Source organism: Spermophilus citellus (genome assembly GCF_964194105.1).
Source record: "Spermophilus citellus genome assembly, chromosome: 8".
In the NCBI taxonomy this organism is placed as follows: domain Eukaryota; kingdom Metazoa; phylum Chordata; class Mammalia; order Rodentia; family Sciuridae; genus Spermophilus; species Spermophilus citellus.
Window position 1 is genome coordinate 51,018,213 of NC_138189.1, and position 22,752 is coordinate 51,040,964.

The window sequence follows — 22,752 nt, forward strand, 5'->3', positions numbered from 1 at the left end:
AAAGGCCATGGCAAAAACTGTGGCTTCTCACAGGGAACATGATTTTGTAATTCACAGGAATAGTAGTGGCTAAATTCACTACTGGACCTTGGATTACTTATTTACAATCACTATCCCTCAGAGAGCTAAAAGGGAGATATTATAACTACTTCCTAATGTTGTGAGAATTATGTGAACTAATTCCCATAATTTGATTTGCATGTATGAAGAAAAAGCTAAATAATGCTATTGTAATCACTAGATGAATAAGGTTAAGAGTGCTACTAAAATCAATATGGAAGCTTCAGAATATGAGGAAAATATCAACTATCAGAGATACAGGATAAGCCCACACACAAATGGCACCTGACGTCTTGAATTTAGAATAAGTTACTTCTCACTAGATGAAAGTTTTTGTTTAGTTTTGTATTTTCTTTTTTATCTTCTGTCCACATTTAATTTCTTCTTTTCATTTCCTATTTCTTCTTATCCCCCTTCTCATCCAGTACATAACAAAACCTGTCAGTCTTGCACATGAATGTTGCTAGTAACAACTAAAAAAGAATCAAAGCCCGCAAACATCCACATGATTATCCACTGAATTTTTTTCTCACATAATTGGATCCAACTCTAGTAATAGATTAATAAATTAACTTTCTTTTTAATTTTCGACAAAATTTAGAGACAATCGATGTTTCAAATATCCTAAATTTTGCCCCTGTTGTTTCTGTTTCTTCCTTCTGAACTACTCAGACCAGTACTGGTGCCAAGGAAATGACTCTTTTTGATTAGAAAATAAATGGAAATTGAAGATCTGTCACAATGTATCTAGTAGAATTGCACAAAGCAAAATAATTCTTCAACTCTGTGATGAAAGGATGAGCTCCCTCTGTGATCATTACTTCCTAGGATTGAAGAGTTCATGGTTGTGTGGTTTGAAATTAAACTGAGTTCAAAGTGTGAAAGAATTTTTTTATTTTCTTTTTTCTTTTTCCTGTTTTTTGTCCTAGTCGGGGGGGACTGAAAGGTCTATAAAAGTGGGAAATTGAATTATTATATGGCATAATTCACTATTGCTAGATTAATTTAATGAATGACAGTGGTTGTCAATAATTTCTTATATTATGTATGTTATCAGATGTCCATAAAAAGCAGAGAAATCATCCTGATTTCAGCTTACATATTTGGATCTTTAGTTTTCTGATTCTTTATTACTATACTTACATTGCAGAGTATGAAATAACACATCATATTTGTATTATTAGAGAATATAATGGATGACAATTATTGCTCTTTAACATAGAATATTAAGTAAAATTCACAGGGGACATAGAAGCATATTAAATTAAATAGTGATTTTTTTAAAAGTCTATTTTTTTTAGCTTTAGGTGAACACAATATTTTACACTTATGTGGTGCTGAGGATTGAACCCAGTGCCTCGTGCATGCTAGGTGGGCACTCTACCACTGAGCCACAACCTCAGCCCCAAATAGTGAATTTTTGAAAGCCCATCTTTTAGGAAGTTTATAAGAAGTTAATAATTCTGAGGTGGAAAAACAAATATTATTTCTTTTTCAAAAGCTCCAGATGCCATGAGTGGGAGATTACATGTATCACCCTGAATGTCTGCAATGTAAAATGCATATTAGTGAGAAGCATAATAAAATAATCCCACAACAATTCATAGTAAATTATGTCTTTATTTTACAATGTTGAAAACTTTTCATCAAATTAGAGATGAAATACAAAAATAAAGCATAATAAGTTTTTAATTTTGTTATAGAATTTCTTACCTTCAGTAATTCACTGTTTCAGTAATGATCTTTTATAACAATTGTTTTAATCAGCTTTCCCACAGCTTTAACCAAAAGACTAGAAAAGAAAAGTTTAAAGGATAAAAAGTTTATTTAGTTTTCATGATTTCAGAGGTCTCAGTCCCTACAGGGCCAACTCCACTGCTCTGTTCCTGAGGTGAGGTAGAACATCATGGCCAAAGTGTGTGTCAGAGGAAAGCAGCCCAGGATATGGACACCAGAAAGCAGAGAGATTGCTCTGCTCACCAGGAACAAAGTATCAACCCCAAGGAAAGGCCCCAGTGACAGACGTCCTCCAGCCACACCCTATGTGACTTCAGCTACCATCCAGTTAACCCTTATCGGTGAATTAATGCACTGATTAAGTTAAGGCTATCAGAACTGAATTATTTCACTTCTAAACTTTTATTTCACCTCTAAAGTTGTTGATGGAATTTTACTATTTATTTATTTGTTTGTTTGTTTATATGTGGTGCTGAGAATCCAACCCAGTGTCTCACACATGCTAGGCAAGCATTCTATCACTGAGCCACAACTCCAGCCCACACATGAGGTTTTGGGGGACACTTCATATATAAATCATAATAACTATATCTTCAATTACATTGATCCAAATATAATATTGTGCCATTTATGTGTTATTTCTCAGTCCCTACATTTTTAGTGCTTTCTGTTGTATCTTGTATTATTCTGTATAAGGATTGTCGATGAACTTTCCACTGCTGCCTTTAGGTTTCATGATATTCAGATTGTAACTAATCAACCAAAGTATAGACAAGCATATGTGAAAGATCAAGAAATGAACTTCAGACTATTGGGAATTTTCATATACCTTCTTTGAGGAGAGGAAGAGAGGGACTTATTTTGAACTAAGGGCTTATATTTTGTTTGTTACAACATACTATTTGTATTTGTCATATCAACTCAAATAGTTTGTACAATGGTACATTTTAATATTGAGTAATCAAGACTATTTATTAATTTTCTCTCAGCTCCAAATAAGGAACAATAGAAGAAGATTGGAATGTAGCATAATAGTAGAATAAAATCCTTCTAACTTTTGTTCGCTGTCCCTGAAAATGTTGCCCAGGGGGCAACATTTGTTTCTCCAATAACAGCAGGTGGTAGTTCTCTTCACTTTTCTTTTAACAAAATTAAAATCAGGATTGTCATTCTTAGTGTGACCATCCACAAACTAATTACTAATTAATTTGCAGTATCAAACTGCAGATCTGTAATGACTTTCCTAAAAGATTTGAGAGTCTAAAAATCTAACCTCTTCTTTTTGATCCATTTTTTCCCAGTTATTATCTGTGGGCAATTTCTGCATTCTGTCTTTGCTCATGTATGTTTATCAAAATTCTTTATATTAAATATACTTATTTAATTACGTAGTGTGGTTTGTTTTTTCCTGTTGGATCTGAGTCAGTACAAATATTGAACAAAAGTATTTTACTGTCATAAAGCAGTTGGATTTTCATTACAAATTTTACTATCCTATAAAATCTGCATATATTTTGAAAATCATGAAAAGAAAATGCTTCATCTTTAAACATTCTTTCATTGTCTCACACATGAACTTTTGGGGGCATTAACTTTTAACTTACCTTAAGATATCAAAGATCGAGTTATCTCATAATTTTGTTTAGAATATTGACAGTCAACATGTCATATGTTTACCTTCTTGTTACTGATGGAGACATCTATACTGAGTGAAAAGTAATTGTTTCTAGAAAAGAGGTAGCTAAATATGAAGTTTTTATTTAAAATAAACAGAAATATTATTTTAATGTCAAATCAGAGATATTCTTTTAACAACTGTTATTTGGGAATATTATTTATTGTATAAATTATTTGAAAATTATTCTTTTACTTAAAGTTGTTGAAGAAAAAGTGATGGGAAGAATTATTTGTTAATATATATCATGTTTTGGAAATGTTCTTTGAAATAAAAATGCAAATTAATTCTGTGAATAAAGTAATTGGAGTGCTATTGAAACACACAGCAGAAAGTAGAGAAATATCCCAAGTTATTAATTCATTAGTCAAATCTTTAAATAAAGTGGACAAATACAAGTATTCTAATAATGTCATAATAAGAAAGACTGAAATGTTGCCTGTTTTCATGAATTTAATTAATATCACTTGAAATATTTCACTAATTTATGAGAAAATGAATAGGCAATAAAGTAACAGGAATATAAATAACCAAAATACATGAAGTATTTCATAATGAGAAAGAGATTCTGGGATTTCATTAGTGTCAAAGAGACAAAAATCATCAGTCAAGTTAATAATACTATAGAATTTATTTTTATATATGCATTTGATTATTTACATATGAGTGTAAATAATATATTTCCAATAACCAAAAGCAGCAAACCAAGAAAATGTGGTTGATTTAATAGAAAACATGGCTCTTCCTGTTATAATGCCATGGAAAAATTGAACATGGTGAATGAAACTTGTGGTAATGACAAAATGGTCCTCAGTTTTGTCCATTGTAAAATTTCTGAATCTTTCAGTGTCCTTGCAACATTTTCCAAACTCTGACCTGACTTTAAGAAGATAATCATAACTAATGCTTTTCCAAACCAAATCTACTTCTTCAACCAGTCATTCCCCTCATCTCTCATTGCTTACCATTCCCAAATAAGAGAGACATTCTCTAGGTTTGAGGTAAATTTCTTCTTCTAGTATCTGCCTTAAAGTTCCATGTTTTCTCCAAAACAAATTCAGTTCCCATTTTTTCACATCCTTTGTCAAAAATCAGTCACATTAATAATCCTATAGAATTTATTTTTATATATGTATTTGATTCCTTACATATGTGTATTTTTGCGCAATTTTTTTCTACTTAATCAGTTGTGTCTCATCTTTCTACCTTGGTGGAAACTCCTCTAAGGAATTTTTGGAAGTAACTATTTTTGACATGGTATGCCTTCACAGAGATTAGTAAAATACTTTATGTATAGATAATGCTTAGTAATATTTGCATAAGCACACTTCTTATACATTTGTATTTTATTCACTACCAAAAACATTTGGTGATACCTTAATTCATTTTTTTGAAGCATTCTTTAGTTGTACTGATTTAGAATGCATAGCCAAATGAATCTTTGGGAAGAAATTATTTTTAAAATCAAAATTATAAAATGTAAAGCTATACACAGAGGTCTTCCATATATGATTTCAGAGAGGGAAATTACCATATGGTTCAAGAACAACACAACCCAATCCTAGCAATTTTGTATGCCTGACAGATTGGAGTTTTATCACAAGTATGTTAGTTAGCTAATGAATTCATTTGAGTGTGATTAAGTTTTGGATTGCAGCAAACTTATTTATGTATGAAATTATGGTTTGGAATGATCACTTGTTGGCTTATGAATCAAATAATTGAGTTCATATACAGAAAATCCAATATGCATATGGTGTGAAAGCCACTTGCAAAAATATGATTCATAGGAAATGGATAGTGTGAATTTTGGCAACTTTGTAAATTGGCTGACAATTTATTTTGTGACAAATGTGTAGAAGGAATACTTTATATATCCTACAAGAGAGAATTTAAAATTTTAAACCTTAAATTTTGAATTATTCTCTCCATAGATTATAGTCAAATAATATGTAATTATTTCCTTTGGATTCTTTCAAAATTTCACCTTAAACATTCCAAATTATTGTAAAGAAATAATACGAATATTTTTCTATTAATTCACAGTTCTAAACAGAATATCTGCAGTATCTGTATACATGTTGTTTTAGAAAGTGATAGTAAAATCTTCACAAATTTTACTACACATTTTCATTGCACTGATAACTGCAACACTGGGTAAGAGAAGGAAGGTTTTACATTGAATGTTTACTAAACTTTTTCTAAACAACAATTTTTTTTAGTTTCACAGATTACGTGGTTTTGTTTTTTTTATATTGAATATGCATACAGTACAGAACATGAAGTTTTTATATATGTATACATGGGAAAATGATACTTAAGTCAATCCAATTCTAGGTAAGTAATATTTGGGTTACTTGCCTAGAAACTATCTTTATAGAATTTTATTTTTGAGAATATAAAAGAAGAGCAACCCTTAGAAATTTCTCAGACAGCTAGCCAATGTGGTGTCACAAAACTATAATACCAGCCACTCAGGAGGTAGATGCAGGAGTACTGCAAGTTTGAAACCAGCTTATGCAACTTTGTGCCTGACTCATAACAAAAGCTTACATGGACTGGGGATGTGCCTCAGTTGTAGAGCACCCCTGGGTTCAATTACCAGTACACAAAAAGAAAAAGAAAAAGAAAAAAACAGAAAATCCCCTACAGAAAAAACCTAGACATGTTTGCTAAACCAATATATTTCACCATAAAATTAATGTGCTGTCCACCAATACCTAAAGAGTTTAAGTATGATAGTATAATAGTGTTTTTTTTCTTCCACAGTGCTGATTTTCTTTTCCATTATTGCTGATAGTGAAATGATTTTCTCAAAATATCTAGGATGCAATGCACTTTGGTAAAATGATGTGACAAAGAGAAATTACTTCAACTTATTTTATATAAAAAGGATAAAATAAATTTTGTTCTTACTGTGTTCTTACTCTCTTTAATCTAAACCTTACTAATCTATAAGACTCAAAAACAAAAGGTGATTAATTTTTAAAAAATAATTACTGAGTCTTACCGTGTGAAATAATCTTGTTACAATGTAAATTGCAATGAAAGTTTACTTGCATAGTTTCCAAAGGTAATGAACAACATTTCCCCCTTCTGACTCAACATCTTTTCTGATATTCCTCAAAATGTCAGCTATTAAAATGGACTATAATCCACATCTAGCATAAGGCAAGGAAACAACACAGTGACTTTGACAAAAATGCAATGCCTTTTATCATGGAATAAGTTATAATTTTTTTAAGTACTCTAATTTTAATGTTAAATTTCATCCATGCACATCAGCAATTTCTTGTTGACATAAAATTAATGAGCTCAGAATTTTGTTCTCAGTTCTAAGTTAGGATAAAGAAGATCTAAATGTGTTCAGAAATACCATGTGTTTGATATGAAATGAAGAAGTTGCCATGAGTATGAAAGATTATATGTGTAGAGTTAATAGAAGTATAATATTTATCTGTAAATGAAATATTCAAGGGACAGCAACTTTCATGTTGAAAATTTAAAGGAATATAATAAAAGAACAACCTATATAACTACTTCCAAATTTTTCATACTACAGATAAAAGTGATATGATGATGGAGAAATTATGCTAATTTTAACATTGAATTTTGAGTCATAGGCTCTCCTTTGCTATAGTGATTTAAAAAACATCTTATTAACACATTTATGACTAAAAATCTTTTATAATAATAATTATTCCTCTCTATTGCAAAACTTTTTTTTATGAGATGTAACAGTTTGTTCTCAAAATAAGCTCAAAGACTTCAAAAATGACTATAAATACCACTTCCTCCTCCACACACATATATCTTATTTGTAGTTTCTATGGACAATCTTGAATTATACACTTGCTTTTTCATTGATACACATTCCAAACCTGGGATACATATATATTCTGTAGATATCCTTCTGTGTGAATCTGTACATATATAAGTGTGTGTGTGTATGTGTATACATATACAGATATATTCATATGTAAATACGTGTAGATATGGTCAGGTCCCTTGAACAACACCGCCTCTAGTGAGTTGGGGGATTTCAGACCTTTTTCCATGTGACAATACTTTGTCATCTATAAACTTGGAATTGGTAAATTGTCACTAGGCAAGGCTGACAGAACCAGGCTTAAACCATTCCATTCCCGTGAGGCAATTTAAGTCAGCTATAACAGGGAAATAGAAAGAAAGCACACAGTGTTCCTTTGTCTTTGTTCCCCACATTATGTCGTGAGAAATTCTTTTTGCTTACCACTTTGTGGTATCTCTGATGGTGAAAAGAGAAGCAGACCCCTTAGTTATGCAAATGAGCATGAAAGAGTTGTAATTAGATGTCATCACAGTCAATCATTTTAGGCTCTAAGGAAGGAGGGAGTTTAACTCAAAAGGGAGAAGCTGTGTGTTCAGATTGTGTCCATGGAAACACAATCTCTTTGTCTAATCCCTTCTCAAACATGGTATCTGAAATCTAGGATCAGTAACTTGAACTTTTAGGAAGAAAGACTTCATTACCACAAGACTAGGAAGAAGGGTCAGTGGTTGAATTTATTACCTCATGTTAACTTTGATAAGGGAGAAAGAAATCACCTTGGTTAAAAATAAAATATATTAAAAATAAACATAAATAATATTGCTTCTGATTGATCTCCTTAAGCTTGTTGATGTTTCTGAGTTCCAATTAATAAATATTTATTAATATAAATCTTGAGAAATTAAAAAAAAAACATTTCCCCAGTATTGTCTGAAATTCCCCTATGACAGTATGATTAATTCTAATGATAAACCTCATTACTTAAAGAGACTAAGTGATCTGTCCTAGATCACATGACTTTGAAGTAGTTATATTTCGATTTCTAAAACACATATTTCAAATTATAAGCCTTTTAACTAGAATACAATTATTACTACATATTATGGTTTGGATACGAAACATCCCTTGAAAAGCTCATGTGTTAAGTAGTGTAGAAATGGTCAAAGATGAAATAATGAGATGATTAGACCTGTAACCTAACAACATTGGTGAAATAACCCATTAAATGCAGTACTGAGTGGTAAATGTAGGAAGGTGGGGGCATGGCTGGAGGAAGTTGTCCACTGGGGACATCCCTTGGAGACAGTGACCATGGACTGAAACTCTGAAATGGTGAACCCAAATAAATGTTTCTTTTTTAAGTTTTTTTTTTTTTGTATATTTTTGCTTAAAGCAACCAACAGCTGACTGACACTAAACCCGTTTTTATCTCTCTTCCTTGAATGTAAGGAAGAGAGATGCAAATATGTTTTGAACAGTGCTACATTTCTATTACCTAGGATAATGCTATACATAAATAGGCACAATAAATAATTGTTAAACAAATATATAAACCTTTTTAAAATTGTATATATATATACACTGTATATATGTATGCATGTGTGCATGGAAGCACAACATATGTACATTTATATGTGAATAAACATTATTTAAGCCAAGAAATAGAATAGAATGTCATATCTGTTTCCAATCTACCTCATTCTTATTGCTGATGGGTAAATCAAAGAAATAAGTAAAATCTCAATTGTTATTTTAAGCAAAATGATGTATTTTGTAAAGTTCATGGTTGATTTAGAACTCCAATCTTGCTCTAATGTTAATCTTGGCTATAGACCACTGAGCAGACCAGACCTGAAAATAAGATCATTTATATATAAGCTTTTGTTGATATTGGAATATGTGTATAACTTAATATTCTAAATGAAGCCAATGGCTTGTGATATTTGCTGCTCGGAAGGAAGATAGAAATAATTAATGAAAATTTTGAATCCCTATAATATTGTATTACTCAGAGTATTCCAGAGTAACAGAATTAACCAGGGATATAGACTTATAAATAGGTGTAGATATATAAAGAGATTTATTTTGAATAGCTAGTTCATGTAATATTAAGAGTTCATGAAGTTCTAACATTCATAATCTTCAAGCTAGAGACCTAGAAGAGTCCCTGATGCAACTCTAGTGTAAGTCAAAAAGTCTAAGAAGCATCAGATCTGATGACCTACATTCCAGTACAAGAGTCAATCCAACCAGCTTAAAAACCAGGAGGAGCCAAATGTTTCAGTTCAAGTCCAAAGATAAGGAAGGACTGAGATTTTCAGTCAGTCAGGAGGATCACTCTTATTTGTGAGAGAATTAGCATTTTTGTTTCATTCAAATTTTCAACTGATTGGTTAAGAGCCACTCTAAACTAGGGAGGGGGATCCACTTTATTCAGCCTACCAATTCAAATGTTAATCTCATTTGAAAACACCTTCATAGACACACCAAAATAATATTGTTTAAGTATCTGAGCATGCATGGCCCACTCAAGTTGACATAAAATAAACCATTTTACATATTTTACTTTCTCATTCACTATTAAAATATTTTTAGTAAGTCTGTTCACTCACAAAAAGTTTCTGTATGCCAACACTAGTGTTTTATCTCCATGAAAGAACAGACTTTTGGTTTGAGAACATTATTAAACCCTATGTCTCTGTTTAAATGTCAACCTTGAAATGTATTGCATTTCAAAAAATCAATACAGTTTCAATTTACTTTTGGTAAATATGTTCTTTATTGAAAGAAAAATAAAAAAAAAACTGTCAAAAATATATTTTCATGTAGCTACTAATATACTATTTCTTCTAATTGATGTATAGCCTTATGGAAAGCATATTTTCTCACAGTCGTCATCACGGACTGATATTTGTTTGTGTCTGTGTGAGTATGTGTGTATATATGTTTGTATCTTCCAATTCATGAACATCAAGCAATCTTTTTGGGGGGTTGGGGGGCGGTACTGGGGATTGAATTCAGGAGCACTTGACCACTGAGCCACCTCTCCAGTCTTATATTTTATTTAGAGACAGGTTTTCACTGAGTTGCTTACTGCCTTGCTTTTACTGAGGCTGGCTTTGAACTTGCTATCCTCCTGCCTCAGCCTCCTGAACTGCTGGGATTACAAGCATTGCACCACCATACTTAGCAATATCAACCAATCTTAATGTCTTCTTTCTTTAACAGACATATAAAGTTGTTGGGCCATTGTTTATTTATTATTTGCATGGTCCACACAAAAACATATATCTCAAATTGAAATGATGCATCACATACACAAATAAAATTTAATTTTCTAATCCTTTTTCACCTTAAAAATAAAACATTATTTTCTTCTCTGTGTAGAATAATATGTGAGTACATACACACACATCTGAATGTGGGGTTGTGGGGGAGGAAGTACTGTTAATGTACCAAACAAGATTTGCCTTTTCTTTTCAGCAAAAGAATGTCACTGTCTGATTTCAGACTTTTCTAACAGAAAAAAATGTCAGTCCATGACTCAAGAGAGATAGAGTTCAGGGAATTGTTTCCTGTGATAAACTTGCAGTTGATGCTTCAGTCACTATGGAAGAAATGGGTCAGATTGGTGAAATGTCATTTTTGTTGTTTGTCTTTTGCAGTTTGTAAACTTGGAATGCTCCAGATGTTTAAGAGCCAAGAGCAATGCTGGCATGATCATAAGGTCACCAGTATTTTAACAGGTGCCAAAAACCTGGATGGTGGGCTTCAAAATATAAGTTCAGAGAAAACAAAATATCAAAAGTATGCATGCCAATTCCTTAACTGCAATAATTAGGTGAAATTATTGTACTGAACTAAACCATTCTTGTTTATTCCACACTTCTATATCTCCTGAGATCTTCTCAACATATGGAGCACCTGTTTAAAACACCAGATGCATGCTGTAAATTAACCACATATTAAGCATTGTTGACACTTGGTTTCCACTGAAAAGTGTTTGGTACTACTGAGAATTTTGAAATAGACTGCCAGTATCCCATACCAAAAAAGAGCACATATTGCCTTAATATTTATATTTTGCAATTTGGCCTGGACATTTTATTAAGTAACTCAAACTGTGCAAAATTCATTTTTAAGCTAGTGATTCTCCAATAAGTATTTGTAACTATCACCACCACTCTCTTCACAGGGCTAATATGATATCTCCTGAGACTATTTAAAAGTCATCACACGTGAAATATTACATAGTTGTAGGAAGAACTAAATAATATCTGAACATACCTATAGATTAACTGAAAAGTATACGAACTTATTATTCAATTTTATTCAAAAAAGCTTGTCAAGAAATCTAAACATTTCACTGATTAAATGTACTTTATCTTCAACCAGATTAAAAATACCTTCCCATGAATACCATGCTTTATCTGAGGGACCCAAGAAATTTAAGTTTAACAATTTCTGTAGGGGCACATTTTCCCCTTTATTCAATTTGCATCAAAGATGATTCTCAGACATCTGATGGTGAAGCAGTAGGCTCTGGCAGTGCTCTGACAATCTGAATAGTGGAAACTGGCAATGGCAAGAGCCAAAAATAGTCAACGGTAAGATGTCCACCCCACCCAGAAGTTCTCCTTCCAGAGACCATTCTCAGAGTTTGAGAATCCCGAACCCCTTTCCACCTGTATTCAGTCTGGGTCAGTTACCAAGTGTTTCTTTCACAAATGGAAATTTAAACTATTCTTGTAGAAGTAGGCTTTATTTTAGGGTTCATCAAAGGTGCATTTCATTTGCATGGTGGGGTGATGCTGTCTCAAGGGTTTTAGGTCCTGTTGTCACAGAGATCTGTCAACCCCTGTGCCAGAGCTAGAAATCCTAGGCTATGTTGCATCATATTGCTAAGGAACACATAGTATAGGTCCTGGGAGTAGTTCAAGTAGGCTTATGTCTATTATTGGTGCTATAGTTACAATATATCTCCTTGTATTTTACATAATAAATATAAAATGACTCAGGACAGTGATTTTTCTAATCTGAAAAGAGGTTTGTCTATAGCCACTTGAACAGTGAGAACTTTATTTAAAATATAAAAATATATGAACTAGATTTTAAGACATATAATCAAGATTTGGTAAGCAAGAAATGAGGATAAGACTGAGAAAATACAAAAAATATTTCTTGCCCGGGACCCGTGGAGGCTGAGGCAGAAAGATTGTGAGTTCAACGCCAACCTCAGCAATGAGGGAGTTGCTAAGCAACTCAGTGAGCCCCTGTGTCTAAATAAAATACAAAATAGGGCTGGGGATGTGGCTCAGTGATTGAGTGCCCCTGAGTTCAATTGCTGGTACCCCCCAAAATATTCTTAGTCTTATAATTTTAATCCATTTTATATTATCAATAATTGTATCTGATTTTAAAATTTGTGGAGCTAAGACACATAGCCAAATGAAAATGTGTTTATGATTATAGAATTGCTATGTTAGATATAGCTGCTTCATTTCTGAACTTATGTAAAAAAAATGTTCCCCACTGAGAAAAAAAATAAAAACAAATTATAGTAGTTGATTTTCCTAAGCCTTCCAAAATGATGATGAGTATGGACAAGGGGTGACTTTAGTAAAAGCTACATGTAGGAAATGAAGCTTCATATGGGACCTTACCTCTCAAAGGACCAGCAGCATTAACATTACCAGTGAGCTTGTCATGAACTCAGTAACTTGGGCCACACTCCAGAATCAAAATATGCCTTTTTTCCAGAATCTCAGATGAATTGCAGGAATATTAATGCAAAAGTGGCATGAATAGAAAATATGTCCATTGAGATGCAGAAAACATTGGTTTGAAAGATGAAATTCTTTCAGTTACCTTATTTTTTTTAGTTATTATAGAACATGGATCAGGTGTCCTAACTTTTAGAGATCAAAATAAAACTATAACTCCCCCTCTATGTGTTTTTATTAGGATGATCAAAAGAGATCATAAGGAAAATACCTAAGAAAAGTTGAGAATAATTTATTCATATGAAAGATAAATTATTGTTATCTTAGGGTAAAATATATTGCTTTTATATAAGCTTCGAATTTTGCATTAATTTGCAATAGCACATTTGATGCAGAGAGGACTTAAACAATTATACATAACCATGGAGAATAAAATTTAAAAAGGATCCTTAACTAATAATTTTAATACGACTATAAGAAGATCTCTCTCTCTTTCTCTCTCTCTCTCCTCTCCTCTCTCTCTCTCTCTCTCTCTCTCTCTCTCTCTCTCTCTCTCTAATTCTGGGTAATTATTTGTATAAAAGAGTTGAGACATTACCAAAACCTATTTTAAAATCCCTAGGTCTGAAGCTTTTTTCAGACTGGACTGGTTTGTGTGCCATGTGGTTTGAAATGTGTTTTGATTCAGTTACTTGTACTCTCTTGTTGAACTAACATAGTCCCAGATGATAAAGATAATAAATCCTTGCTCAACAATTCCTCCTAGAGTGTACCAAATGTGCCAAGATGGGGAAATTAATGCACCTGTCCCTACTGGTTAAACTTGGTGCAAGAAGATGATTAGAAATAAAGGTAAAGTTACAAATACTATAATAGGATGCAATCACTTTGTGGAGAACACAAATAATGGCACCAGAAAATAAATTTCTTAGACCTGATGAGGAACAGGAGAGGACGAACCATCCCTGTATGCTTCTTCAAAAAGGAAACAATTCTAATTTGGCTGTCTTGAACTATTACAGTGCTGTAAATGCCCTTCTCTGCCAGATTCCTCTGACCACAATTTAATAGCTATTCCACCTAACCTGGCCTAGGCAACTATGGGGAATGGTGGTTGGAGATCCAACTTGCTGCTTCTCCCCATACAAAATATCTAGCAGAATCTATTCTTGTTGGAGGTCGTATATGAATTATGGATTTATTTGAACCATCAATAGGCAGTGGAGATTGCTTTTCTGGGAACTCTGAGTGAAATTCCATCTACGAGACTGCTCAGAGTAGACACCCTGCCTTGGCTTGGACAGCGGCAGAGGTAGAGAAGGTGGATATAAATTGCTAAACACCAAACAACTTGTTTTCCCCATCTTCATACTGTTTTCCTCAAGAAGCCTGTCACACTTAAACTCTTTGATGTTCCTACCTATAAAAATAAAATGTGTACTCTTGTGTCGCGACCCCCTTGCCCGCAAGGAAGACGCAACAACAGGAATCTTCTTTCAGCCGTTTATTCAGGTCCTTGATATTTCTTCTTCTTCCTCTCGGATGCCTCTCCCAGCCTTAATAAAGCATCTCAAGCCCCAATGCGAAGCTGCCACGTGGAGCTTTCTCATAGGGTGTTAAAAAACCATGCGCCAACTCTCCCAAATAAGGAGTTGTTTGTTACAGACCACAGCGGAGCCAGCGCCATCTTGTAATGGCGACCACAGTCCGCAGAAACGGCTCACCACAGTTCCCCCTTTTGTTTTCCAAAAACAATACAGGCGAGAGTAGAGGTCCTATCCCACTGTGCAGAAGTGGCTGCATAGTATGGCTCAGCCCCAAGGAGGGCCCTTCCCCAGATCTGAGGCCATATCAGCCGACGCCTTTTTTCGTGGGACGGGGCGTGGACGCGTCTAACCCGCATGCAATAGGACATGCTCTCCTTGAGGTCCACTTCAAGGATCACTCAAGTGCAGTGCCTTGCCTCGCATCCTGTATCGTGATGATGGTGGACGAAGGGGGATGGCTGAGGCTGAACTGTGGCTGTATAGAAATACGACGACAAACAAGTTGGCAACACCCTAAAAGAAAGGCACGGGTCTTAAGGCGATAGAAAAGCACTAGTGTGGAAACCCATCTGCGTGCAATGGCAGTAAAGCCGGCAGAGTGCAAGGGCTTTCCAACACTAAGAGAATAACAAAGAAAGACATGTCGATCCCAGTGCAATGTTCATAAAACTTGGGGTGCAACGACCATGTCAAAGATTTACTGTTTAATCTGCGCAAGCCAGACTTGAGATGAGATGCCATTTTCTAAAGCTGCAAGAGCTTGTATGATCATAGCTTTATCTGGACCAATTTCCGGCCAAATATTCGCCAATGATACGGGAGGCATTCCTGGAATCATTAAATCATGAACCGGCATCGGCATTGGCCAAGCCCGTGCCGCTGCCCACCACTGCATTGGTGTCGTCCATGTCATCAGCACCAGCACCAGAGCCAGAGCACTCAGCAGAATGAAGATCCTCATCACGGGGTTGCTGTGGTATTTCTTGTTGCTGAGTAGCTGGCGTCAAGACTCTTCTTGTCAGGCGTTCAGGGACCCACAATGGTTCCGTGCGATCCTGGGAAAAAACACATACAGATCCTCGTGCCCATGTCAGCACGGGGTCGGGGCCGTTCCATTGGCCCGTAAGAACATCTTTCCACTTAACATAGCCAATCACAGAGGGCTGAGGGGACACATGTCTATCGGCCGCAGAGCGACCGTGAATATCCAAATCCTTCTATGCTTAATTCCAAAGTAGGGCGATTGCTCATATCTAGTGACAAACAAGCACAATTCCCTCCGGTGGCACCAATCTCATTCCCTGTCCGTGACCTTGAGTCAGCAGGGAAGTGATTATGCAAACTAGGCAAAATTAGTAATTGAGCAATTCGATCTCCTGGGGAGATGGACACAATGCCCCCTGGAGCTTCCACCATAACCTTTACTATCCCTACAGTATCAGGACTTATGACTCCGGGGAAAACACGAAGACCTTGTAAAATAGAGGATGCACGTCCAATTAGCAAACCTACAGTGCCAGGTGGTAAAGGCCCTTTGAACTCAGTTTCCACCAATTGGACTCCCATCTTAGGTGTTAATACGAGTCTGGAGGTGGAACAGAGGTCCAATCCCGCGGCACCTGTAGTGGCTCTCCGCGTTTCATGGGATGGCGTAGAGATGGCCATGTCTCGGGTTCGGGTGCAACATTCTCCACTGCCCCATATATTTGTGGGCCCTGGGGTCGAGGGCCCCGTCGGCCGTTTTTTGACCCAGCTGAAATAGGTTGTCCATGAATGTCCCTCACTGATCTACGCTCTTTTGCCCAATGCTTCCCCTTTTTGCATCTTGGACACAACCCCGGTAGACGAAAGCCATTGGAAGGGCCACCGTGAGGAGGTCCAGTAAAATTGTCTTTTTTGGGACATTCATGTCTGACATGACCGGGTTGACCACAATGGAAGCACGTTCCGGCGGCAGGACCGCCCCCTTTTGCAATCCGAAGGACAGCAGCTGCAAGACCTGCATTAGTTAAAGGTCCTCCAATCTCTCTACACACCTTCATCCATGCTTCTATGCCTTTGTTCTTATAAGGAGCGATTGCTGCTTTACATTCCTTGGTGCATTGCTCAAAGACCAATTGCTTAACAAGGGGCATGGCTCTATCAGGATCCCCAAAAATCTTTCCAGCGGCATCCACCATCCTTGCTACAAAGTCTGAAAAGGGTTCTGTAGGGCCTTGTATAATCTTGGTCAAATTACCAGATGCCTCTCCTCTGTTTGGAAGTGACTTCCATGCCCGAATGCAAATGTTATTAATTTGATCATATACCTCAAGAGGGAATCCTGTCTGTTGATTAGCAAATCTACCTTGCCCCAAAAGCATGTCCTTATCCCAATGAGGATGTCCCGCCGCATGGTTTTGGGCGGCCTGTTCTATTGCGCCCTCTAACACAAATGTTCTCCAGTCCAAATATTTACCTGGGGAAACACAAGCCCGAACAAGGCTAGCCCAATCAGAGGGAGTCATACAGTATCTAGACAGACTCTCCACCTGAGTTAGTGTGAAGGCGGCATCCACCCCATAAGTGCGCACAGACTCCGCCAGGGTCTTCACAATTTTAAAATCTAAAGGCTCATGGAATCTTCCCCTATTATCGTCCTGAAAAACTGGATAAGCAAGACCCATCTCAGCGTGAACAGCCTTCCATGTTTGAGCATGGAAAGCTCTCCCCGAAACACCCCCACCATACGGCGGTGGATCCGGAGGATCACATTTCTTGAGCCCCTGCTTATCTTTGCTCCCTTCTCCTACAGCTAAACTCCCTAGCTGGCGAGACAGCCTCCCAAGCTCCTCCTCCTCATTCTCCTCTTCCTCTGACCCACTTTCACATGGAGGTGTGCGCAGCGCACTGAGATCTGGATACAATCGCCTCTTCCCCTGTTTCACGCTCCGCACACTTCCATCCTCCCGAGATACCTCACTTCCTGCCGTCTCTGATTTCTCCTCATGTAATTGTTCTAGAACTTCCTGTCCTTTAGTAAGTGCGTCATGACATCTGTCCTCTGTGAGGCAACTACGGACTATTCTCCAAAGGGGTATCACCCCGCCCTCTAATATGCCCTGCTCAGAAGCAAAGTCAAGATCTTTGCCTAATTTATCCCAACTAGGTATGGTAAGGCTGCCCGAAAATGCAAACCACGGTGCAGCAATATCTATCTTCTGTAAAAATCTCTGTAAAGTACGATGCTTCACTTCCAGGCCCTTGGAAAACAGGCCATCTAGGGCCAGGAGAAGCGGACTTGAAGATGCGGCACCCATGACACAACAACAAAAGAAACACAGAAAACAAAAGACACAGACGACAAAAGAAACACAGAAAACAAAAGTGAAAGTACACATTGCAGCTGCAATAAAATATGAGGCTCTCTGTTTCTTTGTAGAGGAGCTGACCCCGCTTTGGTCGCGGATCCCACTTACTGGGACTATCCCCGCTTTGGTCGCGGGTCCCACTTACCTGGGACTATCCGGTGCACCACCCCTGACGTCTGAAAGTTCTGGTTCCCGGGTTTCGGCACCACTTGTCGCGACCCCCTTGCCCGCAAGGAAGACGCAACAACAGGAATCTTCTTTCAGCCGTTTATTCAGGTCCTTGATATTTCTTCTTCTTCCTCTCGGATGCCTCTCCCAGCCTTAATAAATGATCTCAAGCCCCAATGCGAAGCTGCCACGTGGAGCTTTCTCATAGGGTGTTAAAAAACCATGCGCCAACTCTCCCAAATAAGGAGTTGTTTGTTACAGACCACAGCGGAGCCAGCGCCATCTTGTAATGGCGACCACAGTCCGCAGAAACGGCTCACCACACTCTTGTTCTTTATTAGACCCAATCTCCATCAGAGCTGGTGCCCATTAGGTCCCGCTTTTCACTAATTTCTGTGTCTTGTCTTTATTTCTTAAATTTCTCATACCTTTAATATTTCTTGTCTGACTAATTGTCCCAGCTCAGTCAAATTGACTAAACAGCACGACATACTCTAACAGTATTTCCATAGCCATCACATCATCATTCCAAGAATAAACACCCACTAGTGAGAGACTGAACCAACAAGACAGGCTGGAGTACCTTTAGGCAGTTTGTTTCAAAAGCAAGCACTAAATGCAATCATTCTAAATGGACTGAAAACCTTTAGTTTTACCTGCCAGTCAGAGACCATATTAGGGGTTCTATTGACTTATACTCCTCAGTGATGTAGGTTCTGTTTGCTGATCTCTAGCAATCATCAAAATTTTTCTGCAAAGGCATCACATACCTTCTTTGGTCCTATGCAAGTACAGAAACAAACTTGCCTTCCTCTCAGAAATATGGTCATTGTGCCTTGGAAATGATGAGAGAATTCAATTACTTAAGGAAATATGTTTGTAGTTTATATAGCCTTCAAATGATTGCAGAGCTATTTAAAATATGTGGCTAGATTTGGTTAGTTGGTACACTTGACTAAATGGTGACCCCTAATATATATATATATATATATATATATATATATATATATATATATATATATGTGTGTGTGTGTGTGTGTGTGTGTGTGTGTGTGTAATCATATATGCATACATAACCTATATATATAATCATATATGCATATATATGAAAATAGACTTAATTAAATATTGAATGAATAAATTAGTCAGATTTGGTTACAGTCTTTGTAGTTCAGAGTAATCAGAGTGACCAACAGAATGGGAAATTTACTGGAAGCCGTGATGACTAGTGTTACTATGAATTATTGGGATATAGACTACAAAACTACTTTTTTCCAAATGATTTGAGATGTATTGTCGAGACATGGTAGATAAGGGTTCAACACAACAGAATGGATGTGGGAAAACTATACCAGATATTTGTTTTTTTCAGCTTTCACAGCTTATAGTTCTGGCAAACACATGGCATTAAATCAGTTGAGATGCTATCTTCAGAATTTGCCTGGGATTTTTATTAATTATATCTTGCTTCCATAACATATTATCACAATTGTAGTGTTTGAGGAAAGAAAAATTGATTAGCACACACTGTGGGGGGTATCTGGAGGTCAGATACCCCACACAGATCAAATCCTCCTCACACTCAAGTCTGAGTGTTAGCAGGCCTGCTTTTCTTTCTGGAGACTTTCAGGGAGATTCCATTTCCTTGGTCATTCAGGTTGTTGGCAGATTTCTGTCTTTGTGATTACAAGACTGGATGTCATTCGAGGGACATTTCTCCCTTCCAGAAGACACCTACATTCTTTGACTTTGTCATTTTATCCTTGCTCTATCTTCAAAGTCAATATGAGGGGATTGAGTCCTTTTCATGTCACATCTTTTCTGACTTTTCTGTTGTTATATCTCTCTGTGACCCAGCCAGGAAAGGTTCTTCCATTAAAGGATTTATTTGAGTTGACTGGGCTAAACCAGACCATCCAGAGAGATCTCTTTGCTATGGTTTGTCCATGTTTTGTTTCACTGAAATTCATATTGAGTTTTCATTTCCTAGTGTGACTGTATTGGAAGTAGAAGCCAAGAGGGAAGGGTTTCCTTTGTTCTCTTAACAGGATTAATGCCTTTCTTATGCCTGAGTTCTCAATATCATGGGACTGAAATATTTACCACTTGTGAGAGCTGGTTGTTGTATAGTAAATTTGGCTTCCTCTGTTTTATTTTACTATATAATTCCTCTTCCATATGCACCTGCTTCCCATTCTGCTTTCCACAATGAGGCCAGAACCAAGCAGATGTCAGCACCATGCTTTCAGCCTTCCAGAAATGTGAATCTGAATAAAGCTCGTTTCCTTTATAAATTACCCAGACTCAGGTATTCTGTTATAAGAACAGAAAAAGGATGATACCATTGTCCATTACAAAGCCCATATTAATCACATCTGAAAATTTTATTTTGCTATGTAAGGAAATAATCACAGGTTATAGAGATTAGGGTATGGACAAATGTGGGGGAGAGCATGTTATTCTGTCTATCAGAGGATTACATAATTATTCCTTAATAGGTTAGTGTGTGTTGCCTACAGAAAGATTTAAGATTTGGAGTAGGAATAATAAAATTAATTAAACATAAAAAACTGCTCGTATGTTCAGGAATATTCTGTGCATAATTGTTATTATTAGCAGTGACAATGTTTGAGAAAACTTGGGTTAATTAAGAAACAGTTCTTCCCACATTATTTGGTCCCAATATATTATGTAAAATCATTACTGAAATTTTACTCTGGTTATAAACTTTACTGAAACACTTAACTGAACTTAACAGTAAAAATATTTATAAACTAATTGATTAGATTCACAAGTATTATTTAAGTACTTAGAAGATTTATTGGAGTACTTAATAAGAAAACCAACTGTATTAAATATGTAAATTCAGCTTAAAATTTTAGTGAATTTATCTAAGTTTGCATATCACAACAAATATTAATCAAAGGACTACTTAAAATAATTATTAGCACTTACTAGTTTTATAAATAGAAGTGTTATATTTATAATGTGTAAATAAACATTTAATTTCTAAAATATAGAGTTTGGGGTTTAATAATTTGAGGTAATAGAATAAAATATAATATCAAATAAAAAATGATACCTGGTAATTATGTATCTCCTATACGTAGAGTACACAAACACATACACACTGTTAACAAGTTAACATGAATATCATATGTCTTAGAAGTTTCCCCAAAATTAAGTATTAGCCAAGCAAAGGACAGAAAAGTTGAAGACAGAGGATGGACAAATAGCAAATTAAGTGGCAGGGAAAAAGAAAGATTGATTACTTCATACCAAAAGAAAAGCTTGCATAAAGCCATTAAAATATGAGAAAATGAAATATTCTTTAACCTAAGCTATCGGAATCTCTTGTTGGTTGTTTAATTCAAAGAACTTATTAAGGGAAGAATTTATAAAATGCTTACATACATTAGATATTTAATTTTAACATCGATTATATGAAAACATGTTTTTTTCAGGACTTTCTTAGAGTGTGAAGTCTAAAAATTGGAATCCCATGTAATTGTTTTCATAAGCCATACCCATAATTCATGATCTATACTATTAAAAGTTTGTTTTTCTTTAGGATGGAGTTACAATATAAAGAAATTTGCAAAGCAAGTGCATAGATTTTTCTCCTGTATCTTATAATGTTTATTTCACTTATTAACTCTGCTTTGTTATATCTTTCTAAAATATTTCATTCAGATTTCATGGAAATAATGGCCTTTTCCCATAAAACTTGTGTTTATTTAACAGTTTATTAAATTCACAAAACAATAATATATAACTACATAAAAAGATTGGGGAAAGAACTTAACATATGCTTGAGTTTGGCAAGGATTAAACCCACCAGGTAGGAAGTAGACATATTGGTTTATAGGAGAAAGAATTCAGAGAAGTGTGGAGATCTGTCAGTATGATTTATAGGGGGAATGAAAGACCCTAGTTAATCCAGCAAAGCAATGATATGGAGTTGTTTTTTTTTTTAAAGAGTTCCCCTCTGTTTTTTTTATGAGTGCATCAGAAAGTTTAGTTGGGAAAAGGAGCTCCTAGATTAACTAAGAATCAGATCATTAGAAGACTTACATGCCATAAAAAAATAGAACAGATGGTTTTGTAGGAAATGTCTTAACATCATGTTTCTCTTACCTTTATAATCTTGCAGACTCTAGCTCAGGTCTTTCTGTACAGTATTTTAAAACAATTGCTCTATGTCATTTAACTGAGGAGTTATCATCAAGAAAAGAGAATTTGAACAATGGAAGAATGACTGTTAGAAACAAAATTAGTAACTAAGAATATGTATTATTCTGAGTGCATACTCTAATTAAAAAGCAGCATGTGCTTTCTATTTGTTTAACAGTTACTAATTTGTGGATTATTTTTATCCTTGTAGACCCTGACACTTTATTAACATAATTCCACTTCAAGGGACAAAAGGGATATGAAATCCACAAACTCCACAATCGCTAATGCAACTGAAAGAGCTGATATTACTAGCAGTGAATCCTAAAGCCATCTAAATCACCTTCTCTTCTATTGATTTAACCTGATAAAATTCACAACCCTAAAACTGCACTCAGATTCTGGCTCACACTGAATGACTGCCGTTTATCCACTTCTCATGAATGAAATGAGGAGGGAGGAATCTACCTTGCTGTCTCTTTTGAGTCAGTGGGCTGTAGGTGTAGAG